This window comes from Ranitomeya imitator, chromosome 3 (assembly GCF_032444005.1).
Source record: "Ranitomeya imitator isolate aRanImi1 chromosome 3, aRanImi1.pri, whole genome shotgun sequence".
Lineage (NCBI taxonomy): Eukaryota > Metazoa > Chordata > Amphibia > Anura > Dendrobatidae > Ranitomeya > Ranitomeya imitator.
Genome location: NC_091284.1, coordinates 368,583,661 through 368,604,921, shown reverse-complemented (window position 1 = coordinate 368,604,921; position 21,261 = coordinate 368,583,661).

Sequence of the window (21,261 nt, the reverse complement as noted above, 5' to 3'; positions counted from 1 at the left end):
TTTTTTTTTTTTTTTTAAAGAAGTTCGGATTGAAAAAGATATTGAGTATGTAAATTTTTTTTATTTTGTCAGATATTGATGTTTCACTATTCCACGCCCTTCCCCTTCTTTTTTTTCTTTTTTTTTTTTTTCTTTTCCCACACTTTCATCTTCATCATCATCAGCATCCTTGACATCAACTTCTTCACCTTATTCATCTTCTTCTTCATCTTCTACCTATTTTTTTTTTTTATTACATTCTTCATATTCATTTTCTTCAACTATTATTATTCTTCCTCTATTCTACATATTCTTTTTATTCCACTGTTATTATTCTTCCTATTCTACTTCTTCATCATATTCTCATTTGTGACAGGCATTCCCGTAGTTGTTATCTATAAAAGTTGGAAGATTACACCTTCCGTTCTGCCAGTCACAAAAGTTACATTTGTCCGCGTTCAGTTTGGCCTGCAGCATCAGGCTTTATCCAGGGGCACCACGAGGAGGAACGGACTCACCCCCATACACTGCTTAGTCTTCTTCTGCATATAATTTAGATAATATCTTTTGCTCTGATATTAAGTCTTATGCTTAATGTTCTTCTGCTCTTTGTTCTGCAGCCTCTTGTTCTTCTGCTTCTCGGTCTTCCATGTTGTCGTCTCCAGGGTCTTCGTCTCCAGTGTCGTCATCTCCGCCGTCGTCGTCTCAGCCGTCGTCGTCTCCGCCGTCGTCGTCGTCGTCGTCATCGGGGTGGTCTTCCGGGTCGTCGTCATCGGGGTGGTCTTCCGGGTTGTCGACGTTAGGGTCTTCAACTTGGAAATGTAGCAGAAGGTACAAGAAGGCTGAGAAAATGCCAAGAACCAGCTGATGGAACTGGAACTCGGATGGCTACCCGAAGGTTCAAGAGCCTATGGAACTACCGAGGACCAGCTGACGTTACTGGAACCCGGTTACTAAGCAGGAGGTACCCGTGCTAAAAAGCACTACCAAGGACCGCCTGACGTTGGCGGAACTCGGATACCCAGAAGGAGGCACCCTAAGCCAAAGGCTCTGCCCGGAACCAGATGACGTTACTGGAACCAGGATGGGGAGCAGAAGGTACAAGAGCAAAAGACACTGCCGAGAACCAGCTGACGGTACTGGAACCCGGATGGGTAGCCGAATGTCCAAGAGCCAATGGAACTACCAAGGACCAGCTGACGTTACTGGAACCCGGTTACTAAGCAGGAGGTACCCGTGCCTGAAAGCACTACCAAGGACCACCTGACATTGGTGGAACTTGGATACCCAGAAGGAGGCACCTAAGCCAAAGGCTCTGCCCGGAACCAGCTGACGGTACTGGAACCAGGATGGGGAGCAGAAGGTACAAGAGCAAAAGACACTGCCGAGAACCAGCTGACGGTGCTGGAACCAGGTGGTGGACCCGAAGGCCCACAGGAGAGGAGAGAACAGCTAGGCCGCGAGGCAGCCGCAGTTACCGAACCCCAACAGTCCTACAGGGGGAGCTGGGCCTACTGGCACTACAGAACCAGCCTTGACTACCAGTTCACGCAGCCCACATAGGAAGCTCCTAAACTGGAGGCACCCTGGAGTTGGCTAACTCGACCGCCCCACGACGGGGCAAGCATAGGCGTCTCAGTGAAGTTGACACAACCCGGAAACAGCTGACGGTGCTGAAACCAGGCTTGGCACGAGGGAGTACCTGTGACAAGAACACTGCCGAGAACCAGCTGGCGGTGCTGGAACCCGGATGCGTTGCCCCAGTGTGCAAGAGCCAATGGCACGACCGAGGACCAGCTGACGGTGCTGGAACCCGGTTACTAAGCTGTAGGTGCCCGCGCTTAAAAGCACTACCAAGGACCGCCTGGCGTTGGCGGAACTCGGATACCCAGGAGGAGGCACCTTAGCCAAAGGCTCGGCCCGGAACCAGCTGACGGTGCTGGAACCAGGTGGTGGACCCGAAGGCCCACAGGAGAGGAGAGAACAGCTAGGCCGCGAGGCAGCCGCAGTTACCGAACCCCAACAGTCCTACAGGGGGAGCTGGGCCTACTGGCACTACAGAACCAGCCTTGACTACCAGTTCACGCAGCCCACATAGGAAGCTCCTAAACTGGAGGCACCCTGGAGTTGGCTAACTCGACCGCCCCACGACGGGGCAAGCATAGGCGTCTCAGTGAAGTTGACACAACCCGGAAACAGCTGACGGTGCTGAAACCAGGCTTGGCACGAGGGAGTACCTGTGACAAGAACACTGCCGAGAACCAGCTGGCGGTGCTGGAACCCGGATGCGTTGCCCCAGTGTGCAAGAGCCAATGGCACGACCGAGGACCAGCTGACGGTGCTGGAACCCGGTTACTAAGCTGTAGGTGCCCGCGCTTAAAAGCACTACCAAGGACCGCCTGGCGTTGGCGGAACTCGGATACCCAGGAGGAGGCACCTTAGCCAAAGGCTCGGCCCGGAACCAGCTGACGGTGCTGGAACCAGGTGGTGGACCCGAAGGCCCACAGGAGAGGAGAGAACAGCTAGGCCGCGAGGCAGCCGCAGTTACCGAACCCCAACAGTCCTACAGGGGGAGCTGGGCCTACTGGCACTACAGAACCAGCCTTGACTACCAGTTCACGCAGCCCACATAGGAAGCTCCTAAACTGGAGGCACCCTGGAGTTGGCTAACTCGACCGCCCCACGACGGGGCAAGCATAGGCGTCTCAGTGAAGTTGACACAACCCGGAAACAGCTGACGGTGCTGAAACCAGGCTTGGCACGAGGGAGTACCTGTGACAAGAACACTGCCGAGAACCAGCTGGCGGTGCTGGAACCCGGATGCGTTGCCCCAGTGTGCAAGAGCCAATGGCACGACCGAGGACCAGCTGACGGTGCTGGAACCCGGTTACTAAGCTGTAGGTGCCCGCGCTTAAAAGCACTACCAAGGACCGCCTGGCGTTGGCGGAACTCGGATACCCAGGAGGAGGCACCTTAGCCAAAGGCTCGGCCCGGAACCAGCTGACGGTGCTGGAACCAGGTGGTGGACCCGAAGGCCCACAGGAGAGGAGAGAACAGCTAGGCCGCGAGGCAGCCGCAGTTACCGAACCCCAACAGTCCTACAGGGGGAGCTGGGCCTACTGGCACTACAGAACCAGCCTTGACTACCAGTTCACGCAGCCCACATAGGAAGCTCCTAAACTGGAGGCACCCTGGAGTTGGCTAACTCGACCGCCCCACGACGGGGCAAGCATAGGCGTCTCAGTGAAGTTGACACAACCCGGAAACAGCTGACGGTGCTGAAACCAGGCTTGGCACGAGGGAGTACCTGTGACAAGAACACTGCCGAGAACCAGCTGGCGGTGCTGGAACCCGGATGCGTTGCCCCAGTGTGCAAGAGCCAATGGCACGACCGAGGACCAGCTGACGGTGCTGGAACCCGGTTACTAAGCTGTAGGTGCCCGCGCTTAAAAGCACTACCAAGGACCGCCTGGCGTTGGCGGAACTCGGATACCCAGGAGGAGGCACCTTAGCCAAAGGCTCGGCCCGGAACCAGCTGACGGTGCTGGAACCAGGTGGTGGACCCGAAGGCCCACAGGAGAGGAGAGAACAGCTAGGCCGCGAGGCAGCCGCAGTTACCGAACCCCAACAGTCCTACAGGGGGAGCTGGGCCTACTGGCACTACAGAACCAGCCTTGACTACCAGTTCACGCAGCCCACATAGGAAGCTCCTAAACTGGAGGCACCCTGGAGTTGGCTAACTCGACCGCCCCACGACGGGGCAAGCATAGGCGTCTCAGTGAAGTTGACACAACCCGGAAACAGCTGACGGTGCTGAAACCAGGCTTGGCACGAGGGAGTACCTGTGACAAGAACACTGCCGAGAACCAGCTGGCGGTGCTGGAACCCGGATGCGTTGCCCCAGTGTGCAAGAGCCAATGGCACGACCGAGGACCAGCTGACGGTGCTGGAACCCGGTTACTAAGCTGTAGGTGCCCGCGCTTAAAAGCACTACCAAGGACCGCCTGGCGTTGGCGGAACTCGGATACCCAGGAGGAGGCACCTTAGCCAAAGGCTCGGCCCGGAACCAGCTGACGGTGCTGGAACCAGGTGGTGGACCCGAAGGCCCACAGGAGAGGAGAGAACAGCTAGGCCGCGAGGCAGCCGCAGTTACCGAACCCCAACAGTCCTACAGGGGGAGCTGGGCCTACTGGCACTACAGAACCAGCCTTGACTACCAGTTCACGCAGCCCACATAGGAAGCTCCTAAACTGGAGGCACCCTGGAGTTGGCTAACTCGACCGCCCCACGACGGGGCAAGCATAGGCGTCTCAGTGAAGTTGACACAACCCGGAAACAGCTGACGGTGCTGAAACCAGGCTTGGCACGAGGGAGTACCTGTGACAAGAACACTGCCGAGAACCAGCTGGCGGTGCTGGAACCCGGATGCGTTGCCCCAGTGTGCAAGAGCCAATGGCACGACCGAGGACCAGCTGACGGTGCTGGAACCCGGTTACTAAGCTGTAGGTGCCCGCGCTTAAAAGCACTACCAAGGACCGCCTGGCGTTGGCGGAACTCGGATACCCAGGAGGAGGCACCTAAGCCAAAGGCTCGGCCCGGAACAAGCTGACGGTGCTGGAACCAGGTGGTGGACCCCAAGGCCCACAGGAGAGGAGAGAACAGCTAGGCCGCGAGGCAGCCGCAGTTACCGAACCCCAACAGTCCTACAGGGGGAGCTGGGCCTACTGGCACTACAGAACCAGCCTTGACTACCAGTTCACGCAGCCCACATAGGAAGCTCCTAAACTGGAGGCACCCTGGAGTTGGCTAACTCGACCGCCCCACGACGGGGCAAGCATAGGCGTCTCAGTGAAGTTGACACAACCCGGAAACAGCTGACGGTGCTGAAACCAGGCTTGGCACGAGGGAGTACCTGTGACAAGAACACTGCCGAGAACCAGCTGGCGGTGCTGGAACCCGGATGCGTTGCCCCAGTGTGCAAGAGCCAATGGCACGACCGAGGACCAGCTGACGGTGCTGGAACCCGGTTACTAAGCTGTAGGTGCCCGCGCTTAAAAGCACTACCAAGGACCGCCTGGCGTTGGCGGAACTCGGATACCCAGGAGGAGGCACCTTAGCCAAAGGCTCGGCCCGGAACCAGCTGACGGTGCTGGAACCAGGTGGTGGACCCGAAGGCCCACAGGAGAGGAGAGAACAGCTAGGCCGCGAGGCAGCCGCAGTTACCGAACCCCAACAGTCCTACAGGGGGAGCTGGGCCTACTGGCACTACAGAACCAGCCTTGACTACCAGTTCACGCAGCCCACATAGGAAGCTCCTAAACTGGAGGCACCCTGGAGTTGGCTAACTCGACCGCCCCACGACGGGGCAAGCATAGGCGTCTCAGTGAAGTTGACACAACCCGGAAACAGCTGACGGTGCTGAAACCAGGCTTGGCACGAGGGAGTACCTGTGACAAGAACACTGCCGAGAACCAGCTGGCGGTGCTGGAACCCGGATGCGTTGCCCCAGTGTGCAAGAGCCAATGGCACGACCGAGGACCAGCTGACGGTGCTGGAACCCGGTTACTAAGCTGTAGGTGCCCGCGCTTAAAAGCACTACCAAGGACCGCCTGGCGTTGGCGGAACTCGGATACCCAGGAGGAGGCACCTTAGCCAAAGGCTCGGCCCGGAACCAGCTGACGGTGCTGGAACCAGGTGGTGGACCCGAAGGCCCACAGGAGAGGAGAGAACAGCTAGGCCGCGAGGCAGCCGCAGTTACCGAACCCCAACAGTCCTACAGGGGGAGCTGGGCCTACTGGCACTACAGAACCAGCCTTGACTACCAGTTCACGCAGCCCACATAGGAAGCTCCTAAACTGGAGGCACCCTGGAGTTGGCTAACTCGACCGCCCCACGACGGGGCAAGCATAGGCGTCTCAGTGAAGTTGACACAACCCGGAAACAGCTGACGGTGCTGAAACCAGGCTTGGCACGAGGGAGTACCTGTGACAAGAACACTGCCGAGAACCAGCTGGCGGTGCTGGAACCCGGATGCGTTGCCTTGCCTATTAAAGATTGTCTTCCTAGAGCCCCAACTAGCGGTGTTGGAGCAAAGGGTAAGCAGGGGGAGATGAGTGTAGGCCGAAGCCTGCACTGGAGGCAGCTTTGTGTCTGCGTTGCGTTTGCAGGACACTTTGCCGGCTACACACTGGGGGAACAGCTGGCGTTGCTGAACCCCACTAACACAATGGCGTGTGTTTTTATCTGTGCAGCTAGCACTTGCGGGCAAAAACTTGCGATGTTAGAGCCCGTGTTGAAGCAGGAGGAGGAGGAGAGGAGCAGAGTGTAGGCCGAAGCCTAGTTGAACCAATTTCAAAGGAAACCTTTAACCCCCCCCTCAGGTGTTACAAAGTACAAGAGACACACCTTGTGCAGTATTAATGCTGCACAAGTGAAAGGTTGCTCTATTTCATTCTACTTGCACACGCTGAATGAAAGACATACACAATTTACCCCATTCTACAGTAAAACTGTAGTGGATGCGTGACTTGGTTTTTTGATGAGACGCAGCACAGGTGTCCAAAATAACGCCTTGGTGCTTGGCGCAGCTTCCTGAGCGTTGTTATTTGCTGTACAGGAGTCTGCGCTCTTGTGTTATCCCTTGGCAATGCCCTGTTAGCGCTGCCCATCTTATGACCTCATTTCATGTTGGCCGGTGCGGTTAACGATGGCCATAAATCCCAGACCCACAGTGGCTTTTCCTAAAGTCACACTGCGGTGCTGGGATTCGTGGCCTTGAGCAGTAAATATTTTGGCCGCTCACACACGTCCTTACACCTGCTTCAGACTGGGCGGCCTCTGCTGATCCCTTCTCGCATGCCGCGGCCATGAGGCTGCACAGTCTGAAGAAGGCGGAAGGAGATGAGTTAAGACAGGCGAAGATATGCACTGCTCGTGCCCATCAATCACACCCTCGCAGTCAAAATAATTAAGACAACGAGGAGCATTTTATTCAGGCAGGGCGGACGAACAGGCGCAAGTAGCCAACCAATGATGTCAGAAGACGGGAAGCGCTACCAAGGGGGGTGCTGCGTATCATTAGAAAGGAAAGTCACACCTCAGGGACAGTGGAATGGTCTCAAAGAGACACATTTTGTACGTGTTGAGTTCCACGTGGGCAAGGAGAAAACGTCAGCCACCTTGTACAAATGCAGCAGTACTGCTGTACAAGGTGGCTGTTATACATAGAAACACCTGGGGGGGTGGGGGGCAGGCTCCCTTCAATTTCAGTTCATGTTCCTGCGTGGCGTTTGCAGGTCACGTTGCAAGCTACACAGCAGGGGAACAGCTGGCGTTGCTGAACCCCACTGACACATTGACTGGTGTTTTTCTCTGTGCAGATTGCATGTCCGGGCAAAAACTAGCGGTGTTAGAGCCCAGGGTCAGCAGGAGGAGGAGGAGAGGAGCAAAGTGTAGGCCGAAGCCTGCACTGGTGGCAGCTTTTGGTCGGTTGTGCCAGCGTGGCTTGTGCTGGACACGATGCCGGCTACACAGCGGGGGAACAGCTGGCGGTGCTGAACCACACTAACACATTGGCTGGTGTTTTTCTCTGTGCAGCTAGCATGTCCGGGCAGAAACTGGCGTTGTTTGAGCCCAGGGTCAGCAGGAGGAGGAGAGGAGCAAAGTGTAGGCCGAAGCCTGCACTGGTGGCAGCTTTTGTTCTGTTGTGCCAGCGTGGCTTGTGCTGGACACGTTGCCGACTACACAGCAGGGGAACAGCTGGCGGTGCTGAACCCCACTAACACATTGGCTGGTGTTTTTCTCTGTGCAGCTAGCATTTCCGGGCAAAAACTAGCGGTGTTTGAGCCCAGGGTCAGCAGGAGGAGTAGAGGAGCAGAGTGTAGGCCGAAGCCTAGTTGAACCAATTTCAAAGGTTACCTTTAACCCCCCCCTCAGGTGTTGCAAGGTACAAGAGCCACACCTTGAACAGCATTAATGATGCACAAGTCAAAGGTTGCTCTATTTAATTTTGCTCCTTGCACACGCTGAATTAAACACGTACACTATTTAGCCCATTATACTGTCAAACAGTAGTGGAGGCGTGACTACTAGTCTTTTTAAGGAGACGCAGCACAGGTGTACAAATTTACACCTAGGTGCTGTGCGCAGATTCCTTACCGTTGTTATTTCCAGTACAGGAAACTGCGCTCTTGTGTTATCCCTTGGCAATACCCTGTTAGTGCAGGCCGTCTCATGACCTCATTTCATGTTGGCCGGTGCGGTTAACGATGGCCATAAATCCCAGACCCACAGTGGCTTTTCCTAAAGTCACACTGCGGTGCTGGGATTCGTGGCCTTGTGCAGTAAATATGTTCGCCGCTCACACATGTCCTTACACCTGCTTCAGACTGGGCGGCCTCAGCTGATCCCTTATCGCATGCCGCGGCCATGAGGCCGCACAGTCAGAAGAAGGCGGAAGGAGGGGAGTGAAAACAGGGGAACATATGCACTGCTCGTGCCCATCAATCACACCCTCGCAGTCAAAATATATGAGACAACGGGGGGCGTTGTGTCGGGCAGGGGGGACGCACAGGCACAGCCAGCCAACCAATGATGTCAGGAGACGGGCAGCGCTAACAATGGGGGTGCTGCGTGTCATTAAAAAGGAAAGTCACACCTCAGGGACATTGTAATGGTCTGTAATGAGACACATTTTGTACTTGTTGAGTTCCACGTGTGCAAGGAGAAAAAGTCAGCCACCTTGTCCAAATGCAGCAGTACTGCTGTACAAGGTGGCTGTTATACATAGAAACACCTGGGGGGGTGGGGGGCAGGCTCCCTTCAATTTCAGTTCATGTGCCTGCGTGGCGTTTGCAGGTCACGTTGCAAGCTACACAGCAGGGGAACAGCTGGCGTTGCTGAACCCCACTGACACATTGACTGGTGTTTTTCTCTGTGCAGATTGCATGTCCGGGCAAAAACTAGCGGTGTTAGAGCCCAGGGTCAGCAGGAGGAGGAGGAGAGGAGCAAAGTGTAGGCCAAAGCCTGCACTGGTGGCAGCTTTTGGTCGGTTGTGCCAGCGTGGCTTGTGCTGGACACGATGCCGGCTACACAGCGGGGGAACAGCTGGCGGTGCTGAACCACACTAACACATTGGCTGGTGTTTTTCTCTGTGCAGCTAGCATGTCCGGGCAGAAACTGGCGTTGTTTGAGCCCAGGGTCAGCAGGAGGAGGAGAGGAGCAAAGTGTAGGCCGAAGCCTGCACTGGTGGCAGCTTTTGGTCGGTTGTGCCAGCGTGGCTTGTGCTGGACACGTTGCCGACTACACAGCAGGGGAACAGCTGGCGGTGCTGAACCCCACTAACACATTGGCTGGTGTTTTTCTCTGTGCAGCTAGCATTTCCGGGCAAAAACTAGCGGTGTTTGAGCCCAGGGTCAGCAGGAGGAGGAGAGGAGCAGAGTGTAGGCCGAAGCCTAGTTGAACCAATTTCAAAGGTTACCTTTAACCCCCCCCTCAGGTGTTGCAAGGTACAAGAGCCACACCTTGAACAGCATTAATGATGCACAAGTCAAAGGTTGCTCTATTTAATTTTGCTCCTTGCACACGCTGAATTAAACACGTACACTATTTAGCCCATTATACTGTCAAACAGTTGTGGAGGCGTGACTTGTCTTTTTAACGAGACGCAGCACAGGTGTCAAAATTTGCACCTAGGTACTGGGCGCAGATTCCTGAGCGTTGTTATTTGCTGTACAGGAGTCTGCGCTATTGTGATCCCTTGGCCATGCGCTGTGAGCGCTTCCTGTCTTCTGACCTCATTTCATGTCGGCCGTTGCGGTTAGCGATGGACATGAATCCCAGACCCACAGTGTGTTTTTAAAAAATCACACTGCGGTGCTGGGATTCGTGCCCTGGTGCACTAAATAGGTTTGCCGCTCACACATGTCCTTACACCTGCTTCAGACTGGGCGGCCTCATCTGATCCCTTATCGCCTGCCGCGGCCATGAGGACACCCAGTCTGAAGAAGGCGGAAGGAGATGAGTGAACACAGGCAAACATATGCACTGCACATGCCCATCAATCACACCCTCGCTGTCCAAAAAAATAAGACACCGAGGGCCGTTGTTTCGAGCAGGGGAGATGCACAGGCGCAGCCAGCTAACCAATGATGTCAAAAGACGGGCAGCGCTAACAAGGGTGGTGCTGCGTGTCATTACAAAGGAAAGTCACACCTCAGGGACATTGTAATGGTCTCTAATGAGACACATTTTGTACGTGTTGAGTTCCACGTGGGCAAGGAGAAAAAGTCAGCCACCTCGTACAAATGCAGCAGTACTGCTGTACAAGGTGGCTGATATACATAGAAACACCTGTGGGTGGGGGGCAGGCTCCCTTCAATTTCAGTTCATGTGCCTGCGTGGCGTTTGCAGGTCACGTTGCAAGCTACACAGCAGGGGAACAGCTGGCGTTGCTGAACCCCACTGACACATTGACTGGTGTTTTTCTCTGTGCAGCTAGCATGTCCGGGCAGAAACTGGCGTTGTTTGAGCCCAGGGTCAGCAGGAGGAGGAGAGGAGCAAAGTGTAGGCCGAAGCCTGCACTGGTGGCAGCTTTTGGTCGGTTGTGCCAGCGTGGCTTGTGCTGGACACGTTGCCGACTACACAGCAGGGGAACAGCTGGCGGTGCTGAACCCCACTAACACATTGGCTGGTGTTTTTCTCTGTGCAGCTAGCATTTCCGGGCAAAAACTAGCGGTGTTTGAGCCCAGGGTCAGCAGGAGGAGGAGAGGAGCAGAGTGTAGGCCGAAGCCTAGTTGAACCAATTTCAAAGGTTACCTTTAACCCCCCCCTCAGGTGTTGCAAGGTACAAGAGCCACACCTTGAACAGCATTAATGATGCACAAGTCAAAGGTTGCTCTATTTAATTTTGCTCCTTGCACACGCTGAATTAAACACGTACACTATTTAGCCCATTATACTGTCAAACAGTTGTGGAGGCGTGACTTGTCTTTTTAACGAGACGCAGCACAGGTGTCAAAATTTGCACCTAGGTACTGGGCGCAGATTCCTGAGCGTTGTTATTTGCTGTACAGGAGTCTGCGCTATTGTGATCCCTTGGCCATGCGCTGTGAGCGCTTCCTGTCTTCTGACCTCATTTCATGTCGGCCGTTGCGGTTAGCGATGGACATGAATCCCAGACCCACAGTGTGTTTTTAAAAAATCACACTGCGGTGCTGGGATTCGTGCCCTGGTGCACTAAATAGGTTTGCCGCTCACACATGTCCTTACACCTGCTTCAGACTGGGCGGCCTCATCTGATCCCTTATCGCCTGCCGCGGCCATGAGGACACCCAGTCTGAAGAAGGCGGAAGGAGATGAGTGAACACAGGCAAACATATGCACTGCACATGCCCATCAATCACACCCTCGCTGTCCAAAAAAATAAGACACCGAGGGCCGTTGTTTCGAGCAGGGGAGATGCACAGGCGCAGCCAGCTAACCAATGATGTCAAAAGACGGGCAGCGCTAACAAGGGTGGTGCTGCGTGTCATTACAAAGGAAAGTCACACCTCAGGGACATTGTAATGGTCTCTAATGAGACACATTTTGTACGTGTTGAGTTCCACGTGGGCAAGGAGAAAAAGTCAGCCACCTCGTACAAATGCAGCAGTACTGCTGTACAAGGTGGCTGATATACATAGAAACACCTGTGGGTGGGGGGCAGGCTCCCTTCAATTTCAGTTCATGTGCCTGCGTGGCGTTTGCAGGTCACGTTGCAAGCTACACAGCAGGGGAACAGCTGGCGTTGCTGAACCCCACTGACACATTGACTGGTGTTTTTCTCTGTGCAGATTGCATGTCCGGGCAAAAACTAGCGGTGTTAGAGCCCAGGGTCAGCAGGAGGAGGAGGAGAGGAGCAAAGTGTAGGCCGAAGCCTGCACTGGTGGCAGCTTTTGGTCGGTTGTGCCAGCGTGGCTTGTGCTGGACACGATGCCGGCTACACAGCGGGGGAACAGCAGGCGGTGCTGAACCCCACTAACACATTGGCTGGTGTTTTTCTCTGTGCAGCTAGCATGTCCGGGCAGAAACTGGCGTTGTTTGAGCCCAGGGTCAGCAGGAGGAGGAGAGGAGCAAAGTGTAGGCCGAAGCCTGCACTGGTGGCAGCTTTTGGTCGGTTGTGCCAGCGTGGCTTGTGCTGGACACGTTGCCGACTACACAGCAGGGGAACAGCTGGCGGTGCTGAACCCCACTAACACATTGGCTGGTGTTTTTCTCTGTGCAGCTAGCATTTCCGGGCAAAAACTAGCGGTGTTTGAGCCCAGGGTCAGCAGGAGGAGGAGAGGAGCAGAGTGTAGGCCGAAGCCTAGTTGAACCAATTTCAAAGGTTACCTTTAACCCCCCCCTCAGGTGTTGCAAGGTACAAGAGCCACACCTTGTGCAGCATTAATGATGCACAAGTCAAAGGTTGCTCTATTTAATTTTGCTCCTTGCACACGCTGAATTAAACACGTACACTATTTAGCCCATTATACTGTCAAACAGTTGTGGAGGCGTGACTTGTCTTTTTAACGAGACGCAGCACAGGTGTCAAAATTTGCACCTAGGTACTGGGCGCAGATTCCTGAGCGTTGTTATTTGCTGTACAGGAGTCTGCGCTATTGTGATCCCTTGGCCATGCGCTGTGAGCGCTTCCTGTCTTCTGACCTCATTTCATGTCGGCCGTTGCGGTTAGCGATGGACATGAATCCCAGACCCACAGTGTGTTTTCACAAAAATCACACTGCGTGGCTGGGATTCGTGGCCTTGTGCAGTAAATAGGTTTGCCGCTTACACATGTCCTTACACCTGCTCCAGACTGGGCGGCCTCAGCTGATCCCTTATCGCCTACCACGGCCAGGAGGCCGCACAGTCTGAAGAAGGCGGAAGGAGATGAGTTAAGACAGGCGAACATATGCACTGCTCGTGCCCATAAACCACACCCTCGCTGACAAAATAAATATGACAACGAGGGGCGTTGTTTCTAGCAGGGCGGATGCACAGGCGCAGCCAGCTAACCATGATGACAAAAGACGGGAAACGCTACCAAGGGGGGTGCTGCGTATCATTACAAAGGAAAGTCACACCTCAGGGACAGTGGAATGGTCTCAATGAGACACATTTTGTACGTGTTGAGTTCCACGTGGGCAAGGAGAAAAAGTCAGCCACCTTGTACAAATGCAGCAGTACTGCTGTACTAGGTGGCTGTTATACATAGAAACACCTGGGGGGGTGGGGCCAGGTTCCCTTTTAATTTCAGTTCCTGTGCCTGCATGGCGTTTGCAGGTCACGTTGCTGGCTACACAGCAGGGGAACAGCTGGCGTTGCTGAACCCCACTAACACATTGGCTGGTGTTTTTCTCTGTGCAGCTAGCACTTCCGGGCAAAAACTAGCGGTGTTTGAGCCCAGGGTCAGCAGGAGGAGGAGAGGAGCAGAGTGTAGGCCGAAGCCTGCACTGGTGGCAGCTTTTGTTCTGTTGTGCCAGCGTGGCTTGTGCTGGACACGTTGCCGACTACACAGCAGGGGAACAGCTGGCGGTGCTGAACCCCACTGACACATCACCTAGTGTTTTTTTCTGTGTAGACAACACTTCCAGGTGGCAACTGACAGTGTTGAAACCCAGGGAATCAAAGAGGAGCAGAGTGTAGGCCGAAGCCTGCAGTGGAGCAAGTTGAAAGGGAACCTTTAACCCCCCCCCCCAGGCATTTGTTGCTGAAAGAGCCATCTTGTACAGCAGTAATACTGCACATGGAAAATGGTGGCTCCGAAAATTATGCTCCTTGCAAACGCTGAAGTACACACTCATATAATGTGTCCCCTCACACCGTCAAACCATCCCGGAAGTGGGACTTTCCTTTGTAATGTGACACAGCACAGCCGTCATTCTAACCCCCTTGGTGCCGGGCACCACCTCCTCAACGTTGTTTGGTTCTGTCACGGAGCCCGCACTGTAATGTTATCCCTTGGCCATGCACAGTTAGCGGTGCCCGTCTTCTGACATCATGTAGGTGTCAGGCTGGCAGTGCCTGTGCGTCCAAGCTGCCCGAGATCCAACCTTGCAGTGTCATCTAATGTAGTCCCACTGCGGGCCAGGGATCCATGGGCATGCGCAGTGCATATCATCGCCTCTCACTCACCTCCTTCCTGCTTCTTCAGACTGTGCGGCGTCACGGCCGTGGCATGCTATTAGGGATCAGCTGACGCCGCCTAGTCTGAAGAAGCGTGAAGAAGGGGAGTGAGAGGCTAGTATATGCACTGCGCATGGCCATGGATACCAGGCCCACTGTGGGATCACATTAGACGACACTGCGAGGTGTGATTTCGGGCAGCGTGGACGCACAGGCGCAGCCAGGACGACAACAAATGATGTCAGAGGACGGGCAGCGCAAACTGTGCATGGCCAAGGGATAACATAACAGCGCAGGGTCCATGACGGAATCAAACAACGCTAAGGAGGCAGCGCACGGTGCCAAGGGGGTAGCAATGACGGCTGTGCTGCGTCACATTACAAAGGAAAGTCCCACCTCCAGGACGGTTGGACGGTGTGAGGGGACACATTACATGAGTGTGTAGTTCAGCGTTTGCAAGGAGCATAATTTCAAGAGCGACCTTTCCCTTGTGCAGTATTAGTGCTGCACATGGTGGCTCTTTCAGTAACAAACGCCTAGGGGGGGGGGGGGGGGACAGGTCCCCTTACATTTTAGTTGTGCCAGCGTGGCGGTCGCATGACACGTTGCCGGATACACAGCTGGGGATCAGCTGACGTTACTGAACCCCAATAACAGAGGAGCGACTGTTGACTGTGCACACAGCACTTCCAGGCACCAACTGGCGGTGTTAGAGCCCAGGGACAGCAGGAGGAGCAGATTGGAGGTATTGCCGCACACACAGCTGGGGATCAGCTGACGTTACTGAACCCCAATAACAGAGGAGCGACTGTTGACTGTGCACACAGCACTTCCAGGCACCAACTGGCGGTGTTAGAGCCCAGGGACAGCAGGAGGAGCAGAGGAACAGAGTGTAGGCCGAAGCCTGATTGGAGCAAGTTGAAAGGAAACCTTTAACCCCCCCCCCCAAGACGTTTGTAGCTGAAAGAGCCATGTTGTGCAGCACTAAGGATGCAAAAGGAAAAGGTTGCTCTTTTAATTATGCTCCTTGCAAACACCGAAGTAAACACTAAAAATGTGTCCCTTTATACCGTTAAACCGTTCCGGAGGTGCGAATTTCCTTCGTAATGGGACACAGCACAGCTGTCATTCCTATCCCCTTGATGCCGTGCGCTGCCTCCTCAGCGTTGTTTTAAGCTGCCACGGAGCCTGCGCTGTTCTGTTAGCCCTTGGCCATGCCCAATTAGCACTGCCTGTCTTCTGACATAATTTGGTGTCAGGCTGTCAGTGCCTGTGCGTCCACGCTGCTCCAGATCCCACCTCGCAGTCTCATCTAACGTAATCCCACTGCGGGCCTTGGAACCATGGGCATGCACAGTGCATAACCTCGACTCTCACTCCCCTCCTTCCCTCTTCTTCAGACTGTGCGGTGTCACGGCCGTGGCATGCTAGGGATCAGCTGACGGCGCACAGTCTAAAGAAGGCGGAGGGAAATGAGCGAGAGCCCGAGGGGAAGATATGCACTGCGCATGCCCATGGATCCCAGGCCCGCAGTGTGACTCAATCAGAAGACACTGCGAGGCGGGATCTCGGGCACCGCGGCCGCACAGGCGCAGCCAGCCTGACACCAAATTATGTCAGAAGACAGGCAGCGCAAATAGGGCATGCCCAAGGGATAACAGAACAGCGCAGGCTCCGTGACAGCTTAAAACAACGCTGAGGAGGCAGCGCATGGCACCAAGGGGGTAGGAATGACGGCTGTGCTGCGTCACATTACGAAGGAAAGTCCCAGCTCCGGGACGGTATAACGGTATCAGTGAACACATTTTATAAGTGTTAAGTTCTGCGTGTGCAAAGAGCTAAAAAAAAAGAGCTACCTTTTCCTTGTGCAGCATTACTGCTGCACAAGATGGCTCTTTCAGTAACAAACGACGGGGGGGGGGGGGGGGGGACAGGTTCCCTTACATTTAGGTTGTTGTGCCAGCGTGGCGGTCGCAGGACACATTGCCGGCTACACAGCTGGGGATCAGCTGACGTTACTGAAACCCAATAACACTGGGTCGTATGTTTTTACTGTGCAGCCTGCACTTCTGAGCCGCAACTGGCGGTGTTGGAGCCCAGGAATAGCAGTTCAGGTGGTAGAAAGATGAACACAGCAGGAGACCTGGATGACACCCAATTACTTAATCAGGCAGAGGAGTGGCAAATTCCTGCGAGATCCAGGCCTGGTTCATTTTCAGGAAAGTAAGCCGGTCAACGTTATCGGAGGATAGTCGCATGCGACGGTCTGTTAGTACACCACCTGCGGCACTAAAGACACGTTCCGATAAGACACTAGCCGCAGGGCAAGCCAGCACCTCCAATGCATACTGGCTTAGCTCTGGCCATGTATCCAGCTTAGAGACCCAAAACTTGAACGGGGAAGAGCCGTCTGGGAGTACAGTAAGAGGGCAAGCCATGTAGTCTGTCACCATCTGACGGAACCGTTGCCTCCTGCTGACTGGAGCCGCCGGTGATGGTGTAGACATTTGGGGCGGGCACACAAAAGTGTGCCAGAGTTGTGCCATACTGGGCTTGCCTTGGGCAGAGGCACTGCTTCTGCTCCCTCTTTGGGCAGAGCCTCCCCCACTGCCTCGACGCACTGAGCTGCTTTGTAAAGCACTAGCAGCACTCCTCTCAGTTGGACAGGAGAAGATGATGGAATTCACCAGTGTGTCGTGGTACTCCCGCAATTTACGCTCCCGGGTCAACGCAGGGATGAGGTTTTGGACGTTGTCCCGGTAGCGAGGATCGAGGAGGGTGAACACCCAATAATCAGGCATGTTGAGAATGTGGTCGATGCGGCGGTCGTTTCTCAGGCACTGCAGCATGAAATCCACCATGTGCTGCAGAGTGCCAACCGGCCCAGAAACGCTGTCCCCTGCTTGAGACATGATCTCTGCCCGCTCGTCATCACCCCACCCTCGCTGTACACACTGACCACTGGACAATTGTGTCGCTCCCTCCTCTGGACGGAGCTCTTCCTCCTCCATTGACTCCTCCTCATCCTCCTCACAAATTGGCCCCTGCGTACCCCTTTGTGAGGAACCACGTGGCGCTGACTCTCCAGAAGCTGATGGAAAAGGTGACTCCTCATCCTCCACCTCTTCCACCACATCATCCCTTAACCCTTGCAAAGTTTGCTGAAGCAGGCAGATAAGGGGGACAGTCATGCTGACTAGTGCATCATCTGCACTTGCCATCCGCGTGGAATAATCAAAAGGACGCAAAACCTGGCAGACGTCCTTCATAGTGGCCCACTCTGTGGTTGTGAAGTCTGATCGGCGCTGACTGCGACTTCTTTGCGCCTGATGCAGCTGGTACTCCATAACTGCTTGCTGCTGCTCACACAACCGCTCCAACATATGTAACGTGGAATTCCACCGGGTAGGTAGGTCACATATGATGCGGTGTTCCGGAAGGCGGAATCGGCGCTGCAGAGCAGCAATGCGGGATCTGGCCAAGCTGGAACGCCGCAAGTGAGCACACTCTAGGCGGACCTTGTGCAGCAGGGCATCAAGATCCGGATAGTCCCTCAGAAAACTCTGCACAACCAAATTGAGCACATGTGCCAGACATGGGATGTGAGTGAGGTTGCCAAGGGCCAAAGCTGCCACCAGATTTCGGCCATTGTCACACACTACCATGCCTGGCTGGAGATTCGCTGGCAGTAACCACACATCGCTCTCCTGCTTTATAGCATTCCAGAGCTCCTGCGCTGTGTGGCTTCGATGCCCCAATGAAACTAGTTTCAAGACGGCCTGCTGACGTTTGGCCACGGCTGTGCTCATGTCGGTCATAGGTAAACGTTCACGGGTCCATGTGGGGGTGGACTGTGACGGATCCTGCAGAGAGGAATCAGAGGAACTGGTGTAAGAGGAGGAGTCGATGCGTACAGACTGGATTCCTGCAATCCTTGGAGTGGGCAGGACACGTCCTGCGCCACTCGCACGATCTGTACCTGGCTCAACAACATTAACCCAATGGGCAGTGAGGGAAACATATCGCCCCTGTCCATGCTGACTGGTCCACGCATCGGTGGTGAGGTGGACCTTGCTACTGACGGCGTTCAGTAGCGCATGTTTTATGTTTGCCTCAACATGCCTGTGCAGGGCAGGGACAGCCTGCCTGCTGAAGTAAAAGCGGCTGGGCACCTTGTACTGTGGGACTGCCAATGCCATCAAGTCACGGAAGCTGTCAGTCTCCACCAGCCTGAACGAGAGCATTTCCAGGGACAACAGTTTGGCAATGCCTGCATTCAGAGCCTGTGCTCGGGGGTGGTTGGCCGAGAATGCCCGCCTTTTCTCCCATGCCTGTACTACCGATGGCTGTAGAGTAGACTGGGAGTGTGAGGATGATTGGGAAGGTGGTGCTGTGGGTGGAATTACACAAGGTCTCTGGGAGGAAGCCAAACCAGCTGTGCGTGAGCTGGAGGAAGAGGCAACACGAGCTGAAGAGGTGGTAGCTGCCGCTGTTGGTTGGCCTACATCTTCAGTGTGTTTCTGTAACTCCACCGCGTGCCTGGTCCGCACATGTTTCCACATATTTGTGGTATTGAGGTTGCTGACATTTTTCCCTCTTTTTACTTTATGATGACACAGCTTGCATTTGACAAAACAAATGTCATCTGCAACTGTGTCAAAAAAGGACCAGGCACTGCAAGTCTTGGGAGCGCCCTTTTTGGCTTTGGAAAGAGACAGGCTCCTAACGGGTGCCAAAGTGGAGGCTACAGGCTCCGCAGTCTTCCCCCTCCCTCTCCCTCTTTGGCCCGTAAGAGGAAGCTCTTCCTCTGAGCTGCTCCCACCACCTTCCTGTTCCTCACGCCACGATGGGTCAAGGACCTCATCATCTCCACTACCCTCTGCCACCAACTGCTCCTCCTGGGTAGTCTCAGCAGCACAGTACGCACGAGAAAGCGGCACCTGAGTTTCATCATCAGATGCGTACTGCGCTGTGGTCACCGGAGGCACTGGCCCACCTGCCTCTTCAGAGTCAGAGAGAAAAAGGTGTTGGGCATCACTGCACACTGCCTCTTCTTCCATTTCTCCAATGCTGCTTGGCTGGCCCCCTGTTTCCAAGCCAAGAGATTCAGAGAACAGAAGTAGAGACGGCTCCTGTCCTGGGCTCTCTGACTGCCTGGCCAATTTGGCAGGTGGTGAAGAGACAGATGGCTGCTCTCCAGTGCTCTGTGCCTGAGAGGATGTGGCACTAACTGAAGTCGATGCCGAGGCGTTAGCTGCCATCCACCCGACAACGGCTTCAATTTGGTCTTCACGCAGCAGCGGTGCACGGCGCTCTCCGACAAAGCTGCGCATGAAGGACTGTTCCCTGCTGAAACTGAGTGACGACGAGTCACCGGCGCCCGCAGCAGGCACAGAATCACCACGTCCTCTCCCTGCTCCTCTCCCTGCTCCGCGCCCACGCCCACGTGCCTTACTCCCTGCCCTCTTCATCTTGGTTGACAGATAAAGATAAGCAGAAAAGTACTAAGGCCTTAGTGTGCTTATTCCTGTAATGCTCCTCCTAACAGGTGTAAGAAACACTAATGTTGTAAATTGTGGACTAAACTTTATTATTTTGCAAATGTGGCCTACACAAGTGTAAGTTGTGTTTGGTGAACTTAACCTTTTTTTTGGTGCAGATCGGGCTACAGAGCTAGTTTAAATCACACGGAGACCGTGCAGACAGCCGTAAACGGCGCTGCAAGGCCAAGAAACCCTCCTCTCGGTTATCCTATATAGTGTTTTTCCACTATTTAGCTGGATACGAGTGGAAAGACACTAATAGGAATTTTTTTTTTCAAATTTTAAACTGGCTGCACTATTTGAAAAAAAGGAAATTGTTTTTCAAGGTATGAGGCAGTAACGCACCCTGAGCTGAATCCAACCGGCTATGGCTGCACACAGACTACAGGGCGAGCTGCGCTCACACAGAGACCGTGCAGACAGCCGTAAACGGCGCTGCAAGGCCAAAAAACCCTCCTCTAGGTTATCCTATATAGTGTTTTTCCACTATTTAGCTGGATACGAGTGGAAAGACACTAATAGGAATTTTTTTTTTCAAATTTTAAACAGGCTGCACTATTTGAAAAAAAGGAAAATTTTTCTCAAGGTATGAGCCAGTAACGAACCCTGAGCTGAATCCAACCGGCTATGGCTGCACACAGACTACAGGGCGAGCTGGGCTCACACGGAGACCGTGCAGACAGCCGTAAACGGCGCTGCAAGGCCAAAAGACCCTCCTCTCGGTTATCCTATATAGTGTTTTTCCACTATTTAGCTGGATACGAGTGGAAAGACACTAATAGGAATTTTTTTTTTCAGATTTTAAACAGGCTGCACTATTTGAAAAAAAGGGAAATTTTTCTCAAGGTATGAGCCAGTAACGAACCCTGAGCTGAATCCAACCGGCTATGGCTGCACACAGACTACAGGGCGAGCTGGGCTCACACGGAGACCGTGCAGACAGCCGTAAACGGCGCTGCAAGGCCAAAAGACCCTCCTCTCGGTTATCCTATATAGTGTTTTTCCACTATTTAGCTGGATACGAGTGGAAAGACACTAATAGGAATTTTTTTTTTCAGATTTTAAACAGGCTGCACTATTTGAAAAAAAGGGAAATTTTTCTCAAGGTATGAGCCAGTAACGAACCCTGAGCTGAATCCAACCGGCTATGGCTGCACACAGACTACAGGGCGAGCTGGGCTCACACGGAGACCGTGCAGACAGCCGTAAACGGCGCTGCAAGGCCAAAAGACCCTCCTCTCGGTTATCCTATATAGTGTTTTTCCACTATTTAGCTGGATACGAGTGGAAAGACACTAATAGGAATTTTTTTTTTCAGATTTTAAACAGGCTGCACTATTTGAAAAAAAGGGAAATTTTTCTCAAGGTATGAGCCAGTAACGAACCCTGAGCTGAATCCAACCGGCTATGGCTGCACACAGACTACAGGGCGAGCTGGGCTCACACGGAGACCGTGCAGACAGCCGTAAACGGCGCTGCAAGGCCAAAAAACCCTCCTCTAGGTTATCCTATATAGTGTTTTTCCACTATTTAGCTGGATACGAGTGGAAAGACACTAATAGGAATTTTTTTTTTCAAATTTTAAACAGGCTGC